Source organism: Sorex araneus, chromosome X (assembly GCF_027595985.1).
Source record: "Sorex araneus isolate mSorAra2 chromosome X, mSorAra2.pri, whole genome shotgun sequence".
Lineage (NCBI taxonomy): Eukaryota > Metazoa > Chordata > Mammalia > Eulipotyphla > Soricidae > Sorex > Sorex araneus.
The window spans coordinates 186,270,867-186,287,366 of record NC_073313.1 but is presented as its reverse complement, the minus strand read 5'-3'; the positions used below and the strand labels follow the sequence as shown (position 1 = coordinate 186,287,366).

Here is a 16,500-nt window from a genome sequence, read left to right as displayed (position 1 = left end):
TGGATAAGAACATGTGATAGCTTCTTTTTTTCCTGCAAGCTTGTCACCATATTAACAGAAAGTCAAGCATTCTTCCTTGAAATATGCCAACTAAGGTCTTGACCAAAAGTCCAGCTGAAGACCCCAGAAAACAACCACTACTGATGAAGTGAGTTTTCTCTCAGATGTCCCTTCTAGTTTCAAGATATGTGGATTGGAACCAAGAGGAAAAACTCTTGCTAAACCCTGATCAAACTGTGATTAAACAGAACACTCAACATCATCATTGTTTGAAATGCCTAAATTTCAGAGATTTAGCACAGAACTGTTTACAACCAAAAGATGAGTCTTTATTGAGTACATGAGTGCTCTATAGTTTCCTTTCTTCTTTGAGATAGACAGAGCATTATTAATTTGAAACCAGTCATTAGCATTAAGCACCTTTAAAACCTCATGTCAACAACCAAGTTTCCTAGAGCAATCCAATTTGATCAATACATGAGGAGGATAGTACAAGCTACATCATGACATTGAGAGTATTAAATTAATTGTCAAAAATGCCTGATGGAAGATGTGCAGTAGAAGACAGCCAGTATCATTAGCAGTAGTGGCAACACTGAAGGGCATTCATTAAAGAAACATCACACTCCTTTATTGTTTCTTGTTATATGAAGTGAAGAAATAGGTTTTAAAAAAACATTTAAAAATAAGTTCCTAATATTTTATATTTCAAATTATATACTTTGTGCTTTTTTGGTTTCTGTTTTAAATATTCAGTTCCTGTGACTTTCTTATTTTTAGTAATATGGAGCAACTAGTATATTATTTAAAAAATAAACAACTGTGGACTTTGGGATCAGAGTTTTTTGTATGTTTGTGTATCTGTGCATATATAATTGGTGTATAGCACTGTAGCACTGTCATCCCATTGTTCATCGATTTGCTCGAGTGGGAACCAGTAACATCTCCATTGTGAAACTTGATGTTTTTGGAATATCAAATAAGCCACAGGTAGCTTGCCAGACTCTGCCATGCAGACTAGATCCTCTCGGTAGCTTGCCATGCTCTCCAAGAAGGATGGAGGCATCAAACTAGTGTCATTCGCGTGAAAGGGAACGCCCTACCCAGTGTGCTATTGCTCCAGTCCAATTTGTGTATATATGCATATATTATGTGTTTGTACGTAGAGAGAGAAAGACGGATATTAGGGTGTATGAATTTATGTTTCAAAGGAAAAAAGTTTATTACTTTATTTTTCAAACTCAAAAAATAGGTTTATATCCTCTTTTGGTTTTATATATATAATATATATATCCACACACACACACAAACATATATATATATATATATATATATATATCCATCCCTCTTGGAGAGCCCAGCAAGCTATCAAGGGTATCCAGCATGGCAGAGCCTGGCAAGCCTGATATATTTGATATGCCAAAGACAGTAACATCAAGTCTCACAATGTAGACATTACTGGTGCCCACTCTAGCAAATCGATGAGCAAGGGGACAACAGTGCTACAGTGCAATATATATATATATGCATATATATATACACACATATGTTTGTGTATAAACAGCATGCATATTATATACAGTATTTAGAATATTTAGAACAGAATAATTGCTAGAGACAAGAATTTAAGCTCTTTGACAGATATTTTGAAAATTTGTGATTTACACAGCAAACTTGGGAGTAAGTCAGCTCTTAGAAATGGAGGTGGGCAAAAATACCTCAACTTATTTTATTTGGAGACATGAAAACAAAATGCTGTTCATTAGAAATAATCTGAACTTGACACTAAGCCTTTTTGCAGACAGAGACAACAGTAGAAGACTCGGCTTCTGTTTTTGGAAAATTCAAGGCCTTTCTAGCTCACCAGGCATAGGGTGTGACCTAACATGGGCTTTTGAAATTTAGATTCCTTGTTTAGTTCACTTTAAATATTCTAACATTACACAGTGGAATTTAGAATGGTAAAAGAGAAGCCCTTGCTAACATACCTCAAGGGGTTTCCTGTGCACTTAGAATAAAATTCATCATCTTAGAGCTTGCACAACTTGGCATCCAATCACACTCTAATCTCATTTTCTTATCACCTTCTCCCTATTTTCACTAGTCAACCCACCATTTTGCTATTATTCAGTTTAGACTCTTCTGTGCAGGCAAGTATGAGCTCTCAACTTCCCTTCACCCAGGACTCCATGGAGGTTCCGGAACCCCTTCTAGAACAAGGGGTTTCATGCCTATTGAACTGAAATAGCTCCTCACATCTGGTTCCTCTCGGTTTTATAAATATTCTTGAATTTTATCCTAATTTTCTACTAATGGATTCTGTATGTGTGTGCATGTGTGTGTGTGTGTGTATGAGAGAGAGGGGGGGGAGGAGAGAGAGAGAGAAGAAGGAAGAAAGGATGGAAGGAAGGAAGGAAGGAAGGAAGGAAGGAAGGAAGGAAGGAAGGAAGGAAGGAAGGAAGGAAGGAAGGAAGGAAGGAAGGAAGGAAGGAAGGAAGCAGGAAAGAAGGAAGCAGGAAAGAAGGAGGGAGGGAGGGAGGGAAGGAAGAGTGTGAGAGAATGTGCATCTGCTGTGTTATTTTCTGTCATTCCTATTATATTCTTGTGCACAAATACTCTGGTTATTCTTTTTTATTTGACTGTTTATTCCCACTTGTCAGAACAGTGTGTGTCATACATGGATAGTCAATGCTTATTGTATAAAAGACAATGTAATTATCTGTTAATGGATCTTGTTAGGTACAAATATTGGAGACAAAGAGTTTTAAGTGTAGCAAATCCCAGAGTATCTGGAACTGCTGTTTCTTTTCTGACAGTAATTTGACTTTTCTGCATTACTGTTCCCTACTTAGACATCTAAATCTAATCATTAGTTCAGAACACAGCTGAAGTAAAATATTACAATGGACATGAGAGTCTATATACAAAAGCCCATTAATATATATATATATTAATATAGATATGACTTACATATTGTACATGCAGGGCATAGATATACATTTGCATAATAAATATGTATGATAAATGCTATATTTTAAATACTGATGCAGGCAGGTGGGTTAGGAGAGTCCCTCTCCCCCCCTCCCTCCACCCACCCCCACATCCCCCTAACACGCCCCTCTAAATAATGACAAGGAAATTTCTGGGAAGAAAAGTTCTAAGGCTGACCCACTGTGTGGATACAAAAAGCAAGACCTGAGATAAGACCTTCACCAACAAACCCAGAGAAAATTGGAGCGCTCCACATGAAGGAAATTCCTTGAATACACTAGATCCCTCTCTTATTTTTTTTAATTCTTTTATTGATTCACCATGTGGAAAGTTACAAAGCTTTCAGGTTAAAGTCTCAGTTATACAGTGCTCAAACACCCATCCCTTCACCAGTGCACATATTCCACCACCAAGAATCACGATATACCTCCCCCCTTCCCCGCACCTCCCCAGCCCCCCACCCCGCATGTGTAACTGGTAAATTTCACTTTACTTTCACTTTACTTTGATTACATTCAATATTTAAACAAAAAAAATTCACTATAATTGATTTGGAGTTAGTCCCCCTTAAAGTCGATCTGCTGAAAAGAAAGCATTTGGTAATTTGTTTTCCATTGCTGAGAATGAAGAGATATGAGGTCAGGAGGCCGCACTAGCAGCAGCATAGTTTTGGATTTCTGTATTTTAGTATTTTAGTAACTAAGTCCAGAGAAATGTCTGCCAGGAATCGCAACATTTTAAGCTTGTACCTCTCAGCTACTTTATATTCCACATATGAATGAGATCTTTCTATGTCTCTTTCTTTCTGACTCATTTCACTCTGCATGATACTTTCCATGTTGATCCACATATATGCAAATTTCATGACTTCATGTTTTCTGACAGCTACGTAGTATTCCATTGTGTAAATATACCAGAGTTTCTTTAGCCAATCATCTGTTTTCGGGCACGCTGGATTTTTCCATATTGTGACTATTGTAAACAGAGCGGCAATGAACATGGAAATGCATATGTCATCTCTACTATACCTTTTTGCCTCTCCAGGATATATTCCCAGGAGTGGTATTTCTGGGTCAAATGGGAGCTCAATTTCTAACTTTTTGAGAATTGTCCATATTGTTTTCCAAAAGGGCTGAACCAGTCGGCATTCCCACCAGCAGTGAAGGAGAGTCCCTTTCTCCCCACGTCCACGCCAACGCCGGTTGCTTTTGTTTTTTGGGATGTGGGCCAGTCTCTGGTGTGAGATGATATCTCGTTGTTTTGATCTGCATCTCCCTGATGATTAGTGATGTTGAACATTTTCTCAGGTGCCTCTCAACCATTCAGATTTCTTCTTTGGAAAAGTTTCTGTTCATTTCATCACCCCATTTTTTGATTGGGTTGGCAGTTTTCTTCTTGGGGAGTTCAACCAGTGCATTGTATATCCTTGTTATCAACCCTTTATCGGATGGGTACTGCATAAATATCCTTTCCCATTCCGTAGATTGTCTTTGTATTTTGGTCACTGTTTCTTTTGAGTTGCAGAAGCTTCTTAGTTTGAGATAGTCCCATTTATTTATCTTTGTTTTTACTTGCTTGGCCAGTGGTGTGTCAGCTTTGAAGATACCTTTGGCTTCAATGTCATGGAGGGTTTTGCCGACCTTATCTTCAATGTACCTTAGGGATTCTGGTCAGATGTTGAGGTCTTTAATCCATTTTGATATGATTTTTGTACATGGTGATAGATGGAGGTCTAAGCCCATTTTTTTGCATTTAGCTGTCCAGTTTTGCCAGCACAATTTGTTAAACATGCTTTCCTTGCTCCACTTCAAATTTCTTGCTCCCGTATCAAAGATTAGATGATCATATATCTGGGGGTGTATGTCAGAGTATTCAACCCTATTCCATTGGTTTGCAGCTCTGCCTTTGTTCCAGTACCATGCTGTTTTAATGACTACTGCTTTGTAGTAGAGTTGGAAGTTGGGGAGGTTGATTCCTCCCATTTTCTTTTTCCCAAGGATTGCTTTAGGTATTTGTGGGGGCTTATTGTTCCATATGAATTTCAGGGGCGCTTGCTCCATTTCTTTGAAGAATGTTAAGGGTATCCCTATAGGGATCACATTGAATTTGTACAATGCTTTGGGGAGAATTGCCATTTTGACAATATTAATTCTTCCAATCCATGAGCAGGGGATGTCTTTCATTTCCTCGTGTCCTCTTTTATTTCCTGAAGTAGTATTTTATAGTTTTCATTATACAAGTCCTTTACCTCCTTTGTTAAGCTGATTCCGAGGTACTTGATTTTTTGAGGCACAATTTTGAACGGGATTGCTTTTCTCAGGTCACTTTCTTCTCTCTCATTATTTGCATATAGGAAAGCCATGGACTTTTGGGTATTGATTTTATAGCCTGCAACTTTACTATACGAGTCTATTGTTTCTAGGAGTTTCTTGGTAGAGGTTTTAGGGTTCTCTAGGTATAGTATCATATCATCTGCGAATAGCGAGAGCTTGATTTCTTCCTTTCCTACCTGAATGCCCTTAATATCTTTTTCTTGTCTAATCACTATTGCAAGTACTTCCAGTACTATATTGAACAGAAGTGGAGAGAGTGGGCATCCTTGTCTCGTCCCTGTTCTCAGAGGGAAGGCTCTTAGTTTTTCCCCATTGAGGACAATGCTTGCCATAGGCTTGTGATAAATGGCTTTGACTATACTGAGGAAGGTCCCTTCTAAACCCATTTTGGCGAGTGTTTTCATCATAAACGGATGCCTGATCTTGTCAAATGCTTTCTCTGCATCTATTGATATGATTATATGATTTTTATCTTTTCTTTTGTTGATATGATGGATTATATTGATTGATTTCTGGATATTAAACCATCCTTACATCCCCAGGATGAATCCGACTTGATCGTGGTGTATGATCTTTTTGATGAGTTGTTGAATTCTATTTGCTAATATTTTGTTGGGGATCTTCGCCTCTGTGTTCATCAGGGATATTGGCCTGTAGTTTTCTTTTTTTGTGGTGTCTTTGTTTGCTTTTGGTATTAGGGATATATGAGCCTCATAGAAATTGTTTGGGAGGGTTTCTTTTTCTTCAATTTCCGGGAAAAGCTTGAGAAGGACTGGCAAAAGGTCCTCTTGGAAGAACTCGCTAGTGAATCCGTCTAGACCAGGGCTTTTGTTTTTGGGAAGACTTTTGATTACCATTTCAATTTCCTTGATGTTAATTGGACTATTCAGGTACTCCAGGTCTTCTTGGTTCAGCCTTGGGAGATTATAGGAGTCGAAGATTTTATCCATTTCTTCTAGGTTCTCTTGTTTCGTGGCATAGAGATTTTCAAAGTAGTCTCTGATGATCTTTTGAATTTCATTGGTTTCTGTTGTGATGTCCCCCTTTTCATTTCTGATTTGGCTTGTAAGGGTTCTCTCTCTCTCTTTCTTTGTGAGTCTTGCTAGTAGATTATCAATCTTGTTTATTTTCTTGAAGAACCAGCTCTTGGTTTCATTGATCTTTCGGATTGTCTTTTGGGTTTCCGTGTCGTTAATTTCTGCTCTAAGTTTTATTATCTCTTTCCTTCTGCCTGGTTTGAGCTCCTTTTGTAGATCCTTTACTAACGTCTAGAGCTGTGAAGTCAAGTTATTTATGTGGACCCTTTCTTCCTTCCTGAGATTTGCTTGCAGAGCTATAAATTTTCCCCTTAAAACAGCTTTAGCTGCGTCCCACAGGTTCTGGTAGCTCGTGTCTTCATTCCCATTTGTTTCTAGGTACCTTTTAATTTCTTCCTAGATTTCCTTCCTGACCCACTCATTGTTCAATAACGAGCTATTTAATTTCCAGGTGTTTGATTTGGTTTTCTGCATCTGTCCGCGATTAAGTTTTATCTTCAGTGCATCATGGTTTGAAAAGAAAGCTGGTACAATGTCTATCTTGTTGATTCTGTTGAGGGATGCTGTGTGGCCCAGCGCATGGTCTATTCTGGAAAATGTTCCATGTGCACTGGAATAGAATGTGTATTCCTTTTTTGGGGGATATAAAGCCCTGTATAGATCTATTAGGCCTCTCTCTTCTATTGCTTCCTTCAAAGCCAGTATTTCCTTGGTGAGTTTCAATCTTCTTGATCTGTCCAGAGGAGACAGTGCGGTGTTGAAGTCTCCAACTACTATTGTGTTGCTCGAGATGTCCTTGTTAAGGTCTCTTAGCAGCTGTTGTATGTATTTAGCTGGTCCCTCATTGGGTGCATAGACATTTAGGAGTGTGATTTCTTCCTGATGTACACATCCCGTGATTAATAAAAAGTGGCCTTCACTATCCCTTCTAATCTTTTTCAACCTGAAGTCTATGTTGTCCAATACTAGTAACGCCACCCCAGCTTTCTTGAGGGAGTTGTTTGCTTGAAGAATTGTTTTCCATCCTTTGACTTTGAGTCTGTGTTTGTTCTGGCTATTCAGATGTGTTTCTTGCAGGAAGCAGAATGTTGGGTTGAGTCTTTGAATCCATTTTGCCAGTCTGTGTCTCTTAATTGGTGAATTCAGACCATTGACATTAAGGGAGATTATTGTTATGGGATTTTGTGCCATCTTTGTGCAAGTGTTTGTTGTGCTTGTAGGGGTTGTTCTTGTCTTACAATAGCCCCTTTAGTGCTTCTTTTAGGTTTGGTTTTGAGTCTATGAAGTTCCTGAGCTGTTGTTTATCCCCAAAGTAGTGTATGATTCCTTCTAGTTTGAATGAGAGTTTAGCCGGATAAAGTATTATTGGTGAAGTGTTGATTTCATTGAGTTTTTTCACTATATCCCAACACTGCCTTCGGGCTTGGAGGGTTTCCTCTGATAGATCTGCAGTGAGTCTAAGGGGTGCTCCTTTGTATGCAATTTCCTTCTTGGACCTTGCTGCTTGCAGTATTGTGTCTCTCTGAACGATGTCCATCATTGTAACTATGATATGTCTTGGGGTTTTTCTTTTAGGATCTCTTTTAGCTGGCACTCTTCGGGCGCCTTGAATCTGGATGCCCGTATTGTCCAGCTGTGGGAAGTTTTCCGCAATGATTTGTTTGACTGTGTCTTTTTCATTGGGGTTGATTCCCTGTGGTTCTGGTAGTCCAATGATTCTAATGTTGTTCCTCTTGAAATCATCCCCTAGGACTCTGATTCTGGCTAGAGCTATTTTGAGGTCTCTTGCCATGGTTTGTTGTTGCCTGTAGGCCTCTTGCAGCTCATCTTCAAGCATACTGATTCTGTCTTCGGCTGCAGTCATCCTATTGTTGAGGGCAGCCAGAGAGTTTTTGATTTCATGTACCGAATCCTTCATTTCTTTCTGAAGGTTTTTTATTTCTGCTCTCATTTCTTCCCGTATTTTGTCGGCTGTCTGTTGTATTGTTTCTGCCAGGTTTTCCTTGAAGTTGTCCATCTTTGCATTGAGTTGATTGAACATGTTGAGGATTTCAACTCTGAATTCTTTCTCAGAGAGGTCAAGTTTGTAGGAAACGCCCATTGAGGTTTCCGGACTCCTTTGATCGTCCTCTGCTTGCACTGGGGATTTTCGCTGTTTCTTCCTGTTGTTGTGGTGGTATGAAAGAGGGCCCTTGAAGATGAGTATCCCTGTTTCCTTTTGTTGCATAATAGGATTGTGGATAGGCTCAGTTAATAGTGGTTGGCTTTTTACTTTCGGGTTGTAGAACCTGATCTCCTACTGAGATGTTTCTTTCAATTCTTTTGTGAAGTCTTGTGTTTTATTGTCCTACTGCTTGTGAATAGCTAGGATGTTAGTCTTGGATAGGATGTTGAGGAAAGTATCTGCAGCTGCTTGAGCTTTGGCCACTGGCAATGAGGCCACGCCTACTTTTCTTGGGCCACGCCCCTGACGATTAGGCCACGGCCCTTTCCCACAACCCAGCATTGGTCAATGACCTTTGCCGGAAGACAGAATGGTGGTGGCGCTTGGGGTCAGCGTGCTGGCCACTCAGCCGGCAGTCCGGAGGGGAGGGAAGCGCGGGGTGTTCAGGGCCTTGGAGCAGGCTGGGTCCGGAAGGGCGGGTTGAGGGAGCATCACAGACCTTTGCCGGAAGACAGAATCCAGACCCCTCTCTTAATCCAATTAACTTTAGTGATTCAGCCCAGAGAAGACGTCAGAACATTCCAGACCAAGACATCCCGAGAAGGTATCCTATAAAAGCCACCTTAAATAAAGGAAGAGTGTGCATATGCTGCCCGAGCCCATGTGCTGTTTGTGCCCACGTAATTGAGCACATGTAGTACCAAGCAGATGTGTCACCTTCCTTGGAGAAGCCTGGGTTCTCTTGAGCACGTTACTCTCCACTCTCTCCCTCTTTCTCTACCTCCCCTTCACAACCTCTGAATAAAATGTTTTTCACTTTACTGCTACTCTACTCCTGAAATTATTTTCTGTGAGGTGAGGTAAGAACTCTAAAAAATCCTGGATATGTCCTGGGACTGCCTTTTTCTTTCCTACAGAGAGCAAATCATCACTCCATCCTGAGTTCGTGGCTCCCAGAGAAATTAGGTGGTACAGATCAATTCTTGTACCTGGAAGAACAATCATATTTCAGGTGTGGCCTGATGGCCACCTGGTGGGGCTGGCGGGACTCAGACCCGTGCCAATCAGGGCCTCGTCACAGACTTTACCAGATCTAGTCTTCCTAGTGGCACCCAGGTGGCAGATGTTGATTGGGGGAAGGTGCCCATCTTTCTCTCCTTCCCCACTCATGTGAACCACTGACATTAGTACTACATATGAAGTGAACAAGCATACTTCAGCATATATTAGAAATCATTTAACATTTTTATATACACAAATATATCATTTGCAGTAAGCTATGATTAGTTTAATTATAATTTGTAGGACAACATTGTTTTGTCCTTTCTGCTTTGCTACAGGGAGCTTAACTTTATCAGATTACACCCATCACAATAGTCCAGAGTCACTCCCATTCCTTTGCTTCTCTATAAAAATTCTCTGTGCTCTCTTCCCCAACCAGTCTACCATCTTTTCCCCTAATTTGACTCTGTTAACTTGTAAAGTCACATCCTTCTAAGGACACTTGACTTGTATTCATGAGTGAAATATTGTCTTTCTCCTCTCCTTATGTCTTTTGCATAGTTTACTTTAAAGCAATGTCCTCTTAGTATGGACACAGAAAGATAGTTAATATTATGCTTTTGTAATTTGGGAGTTAATTGACTTTGAATATTATTCACTCCTGGGCATCTGCTTTTTCCACTTAAGCCTCAGTTGCCCTTAGTTCCTACCACCCCAAAAGCAGGGTACTGATGAGGGACTGGATGGACCCAGGGCAAGCCGTGAGCTATCCTGGCATCAAAACAGGCCAGGTCAAACACCATGATAGTTAACGATAAATTAAGAGCATGGTCATAGACAAATTCTGTTATGATCCAAAGAGTAATAACTGGATTAGGACGCTGCTAGTGTTAGGAACGACTAATCTGTACTGGGCATTGTAGTCTGAGATCTATAGTGAGATGCCTCCAGGAAATCCACCTATAAGCTTAATATATCTCTTACTTTGTCCATACAAAATGGCTACTATTATGAATGCTGGACTAAGGAAAGGAGAAACAAACCCATAGATGAATTTTCACTCTTGGGCAGGTCATCTTTCTGAATGAGAATCTGTCCTGGAAGAAGCTTCCCATGAGAGAAGGACTTTACCTCTGTTGATTGTATGACCACACCTATGTGCAATTATTACCCCAACCCCTCATGCTTTGGGATTTAACTAAGGCTGTAAGAGTGGGCTGGGGGAGGTAGAAGCTAAGGGAGAATCCGGGAGATGGGGGGAGACAGAAACAGGAAGAAGTATGAAGGAACAGGATGCAAGAGGAGGATGAGGGGAATCTGGGAAGGGAAGGGGGATACGGAGGGGGAAGAGAATGGAGATGGGAATGGAATAAACTGCAAGTGATACCAACCAGCCTAGTCCTCGTTCCTTCCTTCATCTGCCCATGGCCATCGGCCTCCCAAGGGTGGGGGAAGCGGTGTGAGAACATTAAACACAGGTGGTGAGAAAGAGCTGCTGCCGGGCCTTTCATAATTCATTTTTTGAGTACACAATCATTCATTATTGGAAAAAATACAACTTCAGGTTTTTTTCAAAATAAATAGAATTTTGGCTGATCGATGTGGTGTTGGTGTGCTCTCCCAGGCAATGCCTAAGCCGTGCCAGACGAGGGATGGACATAAGGGACCCTTCTACACTGCTAGTGGGAATGCCGACTGGTTCAGCCCTTTTGGAAAACAATATGGACAATTCTCAAAAAGTTAGAAATTGAGCTCCCATTTGACCCAGCAGTACCACTTCTGGGAATATATCACAGAGAAGCAAAAAAGTATAGTCAAAATGACATCTGCACTTATATGTTCATCGCAGCACTGTTTACAATAGCCAGAATCTGGAAAAAACCTGAGAACAGACTGGGTAAAGAAACTCTGGTACATCGGTACATCTTTACAATGGAATACTATGCAGCTATTAGAAAAAATGAAGTCATGAACTTTGCATATAAGTGGATCAACATGGAAAGTATCATGCTAAGTGACATGAGTCAGAAAGAGAGAGACAGACATAGAAAGATTGCACTCATCTGTGGAATATAAAATAACAGAGCAGGAGACTAACACCCAAGAATGGTAGAAATAAGTACCAGGAGGTTGACTCCATGGCTTGGAAGCTGGCCTCACATTCTGGGGAAAAGGCAGCTCAGATAGAGAAGGGAACACCAAGTAAAATGTGGCTGGAGGCCACGCAGGGGAAGCATGATGCATGCTGAAAGTAGACTAGAGACTTCACACAATGGCCACTCAACAACCCTATTGCAAACCACAGCACTCAATTGGAGAGAGAGAACAAAAGGGAATACCCTGCCACAGAGGCAGGGTGGGGTGGGGGGTGATGGGATTGGGGGGGGGGCGGGAGGAATGCTGGGTTTATTCATGGTGGAGAATGGGCACTGGTGAAGGGATGGGTTCTAAAACATTGTATGAGGGAAAAACATGAGCATGAAAATATATAAATCTGTAATTGTACCCTCACGGTGATTTACTAATTAAAAATAAATTAATTAAAATAATAATGAAATAAAATATTTTTGGAACTGGAGTGATAGTTCAGTGGGCATTTGTTTTACATGTGGTTGACCCAGATTCAACCTTTAGCACTCATGTGGCCTCCTAAGCATGACAAGAATGACTCCTGAGCACAAAGCAAGGACTAAAACCCAAGCACTGCCAGGATGGTCCAAAAGCAAAAACTAAAATAATTTTATCAGTTTTAAATACATTGGAACATGGTTATCATTACGTATAATAAGTGACTCCAGGCTAGTTATGTGACTGCATGAATAAACCCATATTCATGATGATAAGTAGGGGAATACAGACTCAAAATACTCAGAATACTGCTGGTAGGGAAATAGGGACTCAAAAGTGCAATAGGGCATAAAAGCATTTGTTTTACTAAGGAATTTCCTGATGGAAAACTTTTTGTAAGACTGACTTATTTGGTAAATGATCTTAGTTCAAAATCAAGCTAAACTCCAGGTCAAGCTGCCCTATAGTGATTACACTTCAAAGTAATGAAAACTGATTTTCCAATGGTATCATATGCACTAATATTGACTTTTGAGTTTCACCTTGGCAGTTTTGCTGCTTTACTGTGAAGGGCATTCCCCAAACTACATTCATTACAAGAAAAGGATTTCTAGTCAACATAAAGACTATTGTAGGAGAATTTTGTGACAGCAAATTTTCCAGCCCACCACCGTCAACAAGCACTAGGGCACTTGGCTTCTTCAGCTTATTGCTTTGTCATGCCCCTCTAAATCTCATTTTCTTTCCATAAGGGAGTTGAGGGTTATGGAGATTGTTACCCATATGGTTAAAGCATCTTTCAGATACTGGCCTCAATATTTATCTCTCTGTATTCTGTATGTTTCTAGTAGTGCTTAATTTCATCTTATTATTGAGTTATATCCAAGTGCTCAGTCCCAGGCAAAATATATGTAAGGTATAAATAGTGACAGAAGACCTGAACTCAACCTGCATACTCTGGTCCCTGTGAATATGTGTCTACTTCCTTCCTTATGACAAGATGCCCCTGCATGCTGACAGCTGAGCTCTATGCTGTCTCAGAAGTGGCTTTGTAGTATGTAAGCCTCAATCCTGCATCAAGCTTAGGAAGGAGCATAGACCATGAAGACAATCACAAAAGCAAGATGATTGCAAAGTCTCCTTTCCCATGGACCTTGATGGCATAGAATTCTAATCCTTTAGAGAGCACTAGCATAAACCTTCATTTAAGAGGCAGATGACACGTTCTATTGGCTGACATTTATCAGAAGCTCTGGGGAAGAATATTAGAGGAAACTGTCAGAAAATGACAGAGTCATAGTTTAGTCTCTAGCTGACTGAAAAAGACACAGTGGTGAGCCAGGCCTGACCTTATCCTGTCCATCTTTCCCTTCCTTCTCCCTCTGACACTGTTAGATGAATGGAAGCAACAAAGAACTGAGAGCAGACATAATCAGAACACAACCCTGGGGGGCTGTTGTGGGGATCATAGTCCCATCCTGTGATAGCACATGGGAGCCACAGAAGTTGTTGTATCCAAGTGAAGGTTCTGCAAGCCCTCTGAAGCTTCCCAGAAATTCCCTGGGTTGATGTCACCCCAACAGCCACACCTCTGAGAACTTAAACAGGGTTACATATTAGGAAAAGGCAGAGTCATTTTCAATAAGGCCTGATTTAAGTTCATGTCTTTTCTGTTTAAGTAATCCCAGGGAATCAATGACAGGTTACATACGAAAACACATACACACAGGCACACACAGACCACACACACACACACACACACAAGAGCAATGCTGTACAATGAGTTATCAACTCACACCAGTGTGAGCCTGGCACACATCACAAAGATTAAAAACAACCAGTGTTGGTGGGGATGTGTGAAAAAAAAAGGAAAACTCACCCACTGCTGGTGTGAATAAAGACAGGTTTAGCCTTTTTGGTAAATGATATAGGTATTCTCAAAAGAATAGAAATCAATATCCCAGATAATATATCAACTCCACTTTTTCACATTTACCCTAAGGTCCCTAAACTCTTCAGAACAGACATTTTATTGCAGCACTAATTACAGTAGCCAAAATGTTTAAACAGTGCAAGTGTACATGAATAGACGACTGCATTAAGAAATCATGATACATACACACAATAGAATATCACTAAGCAATAAAGAAAGACAAAATCATGCAATTTGTGGCTACATGGAAGGAACGGGAAAATCTCATAGAGACTGAAGTTAGCAAGAAGGAAAGGGACAGACACAGAATGATGTCCCTCACATAAAGTAAGAGCTGAGCGGGAGCAACAGTGCAGCAGGCAAGGTTGCCAAAGCCAGTTCAATTTTTGGCACTACAGATGATCCCCCGAACCTCACCAGGAGTGACCCCTGAATACAACAGCAGGAGCAAATCTTGAGCACCACCAAATGTAAAGTACTGTAGCACTGTCATCCCGTTGCTCATCGATTTGCTCGAGCAGGCACCAATAACATATTAATTGTGAGACTTTTTGTTATTGTTTTTGACATATCGAATATGCCATGGGTAGCTTGCCAGGCTCTGCCGTGTGGATGAGATACTGTCAGTAACTTGCTGGGCTCTCCGAGAGGGATGGAGGAATGGAACCCAGGTCGGCCAAGTGCAAGGCAAATGCTCTGCCTGCTGCGCTATCGCTCCAGTTGACACCAAATGTAAAATTTATATATTTTTACTTTTTTACCAAACATAAAAAAATTCTAAATTAAAAATAAAATAAAGTAGTAAAGAAACAACAAATACTCCAAGGCAGCAAAAATCTAGAACTGGTGTTCAATAGGAATCATATCACTGTAGGGAGGATGTGGAGATAGGGCAGGTGTGGGAGAGCCATGCAGGGCCATGCTGGAGAGAAACTGACACTGGTGGAGAATGTGGGGGAACATTTTTTGTTTCTGTTTTTGTTTTTAATGAAACCTTGTCATTACAATATTTTTCATCAGTGTGTCTAAAGTAAAATTTAAAATATAAAGGCAATTTTGTGAATGTAAATAATATCACAGAATGCAATGTTAAAGTCAATCTCACTATCTGAGTAAAACACTGTCCCATTTTTCCTGAAATTTTACCAAACCAATATTCAGAAGCTGGGGTGGGGGGTGGGATATTGAGTTTCCCTCCACACTCCATGCAGAGCCCTGGCAGCTGAAAACCTCTGGAACCCAGCCACAACCATGCTCAAAGCCACTCTCCACATGCTCGGATGAGCCTCACGCATGAAGGAACCAGCAGAGGAACCCAGGCATGCGGGACCTGGGGCTGAGATCTCCAAGCCTGCTAGGATCGGGACTGGGCCTCCTCCACCCATTTTCCAGTAGCTTGGCAGTCACACCCACAAACTGCCCCAGCGCCACGTAATCCCATCAACGGCCAAGATCCAGAGACTATATAAAACAACTCGGCCCTCTGACCTCTTAAAGTCCAGCCCACTTATGTTACTAAAGCAGTACACACGTGTTTGGTTTTAACATGTTTGCTTGTACTCTCTGATATACATTCTCTGTCTCTCTCACAGAGCCTGGTAAGATGCTGAGAGTATCCTGCCCTCACAGAAGAGCCTAGTAAGCCTGTGGCATATGCAATAAGCCAAATACAGAAACAATAACAGGTCTCATTCTCCTAACCCTGAAGGAGCCTTCAACCGTTGGAGAAAGACGAGTAAAGAGAGGCAACTAAAATCTCAGGACTGGGATGAATGGAGATGTTACTAGTGCCCACTGGAGTAAATCAATGAACAATGGGAAGACAGTGACAGTGACAATATTCAGAAAACTAAAAGCAATGTGCCACAGTGAAAAACAAGTAGTTAAGTTAAGTTTTCTTAAAAAGCACTGTAAATAACAAAGGAGGAGGAACATCTCAGAGAGCCAGGAGAGAAAATATATATATATATATATATATATATATATGTGTGTGTGTGTGTGTGTGTGTGTATATATGTATATATATATATATATATATATATATATAAATAAATACAATACGAACCTCCCAGTAGAGCCATCTAAAGGTACCAGGGAAAGGAATATCAACTGGTTACTCAGATCTAATCAGCACTGCAAGCTTGACTGAATCCAAAAAGGGAACAATAATTGATTTCCACAATGATGATCCTGAGTCATCAAGAAAAGGTTACATTTTATGTTCAGAAATCTATGTTTAAGGAGGCAAGGAAGCATGTAATCCATTTGAGAAAGATTTTTATTTCAAATGGTTAAAAACTCTTTGAAATGATTTTTGGTGCTTAAAGAGATGTGACAGTTATCTGGAAAATTCACTTATGTGGAACCATGTCTTCCCTAAAGATTTTAGATCTGTGAAACCATGTGTATATTTAGTTAGACTACTATCACTTCACCTCTGTTGATACTTCATTGTCTAATTTTCTTACACCT

At 40.4% G+C, this 16,500-nt stretch overlaps 1 protein-coding gene across 1 annotated transcript in view; it reads right to left on the bottom strand.

Moving 5' to 3' along the window:
* CNTNAP5 (contactin associated protein family member 5) overlaps positions 1-16,500 on the bottom strand; it is a 932,137-nt gene that overhangs the window by 249,096 nt on the left and 666,541 nt on the right. The gene's annotated exons all lie outside the window — the stretch shown is intronic.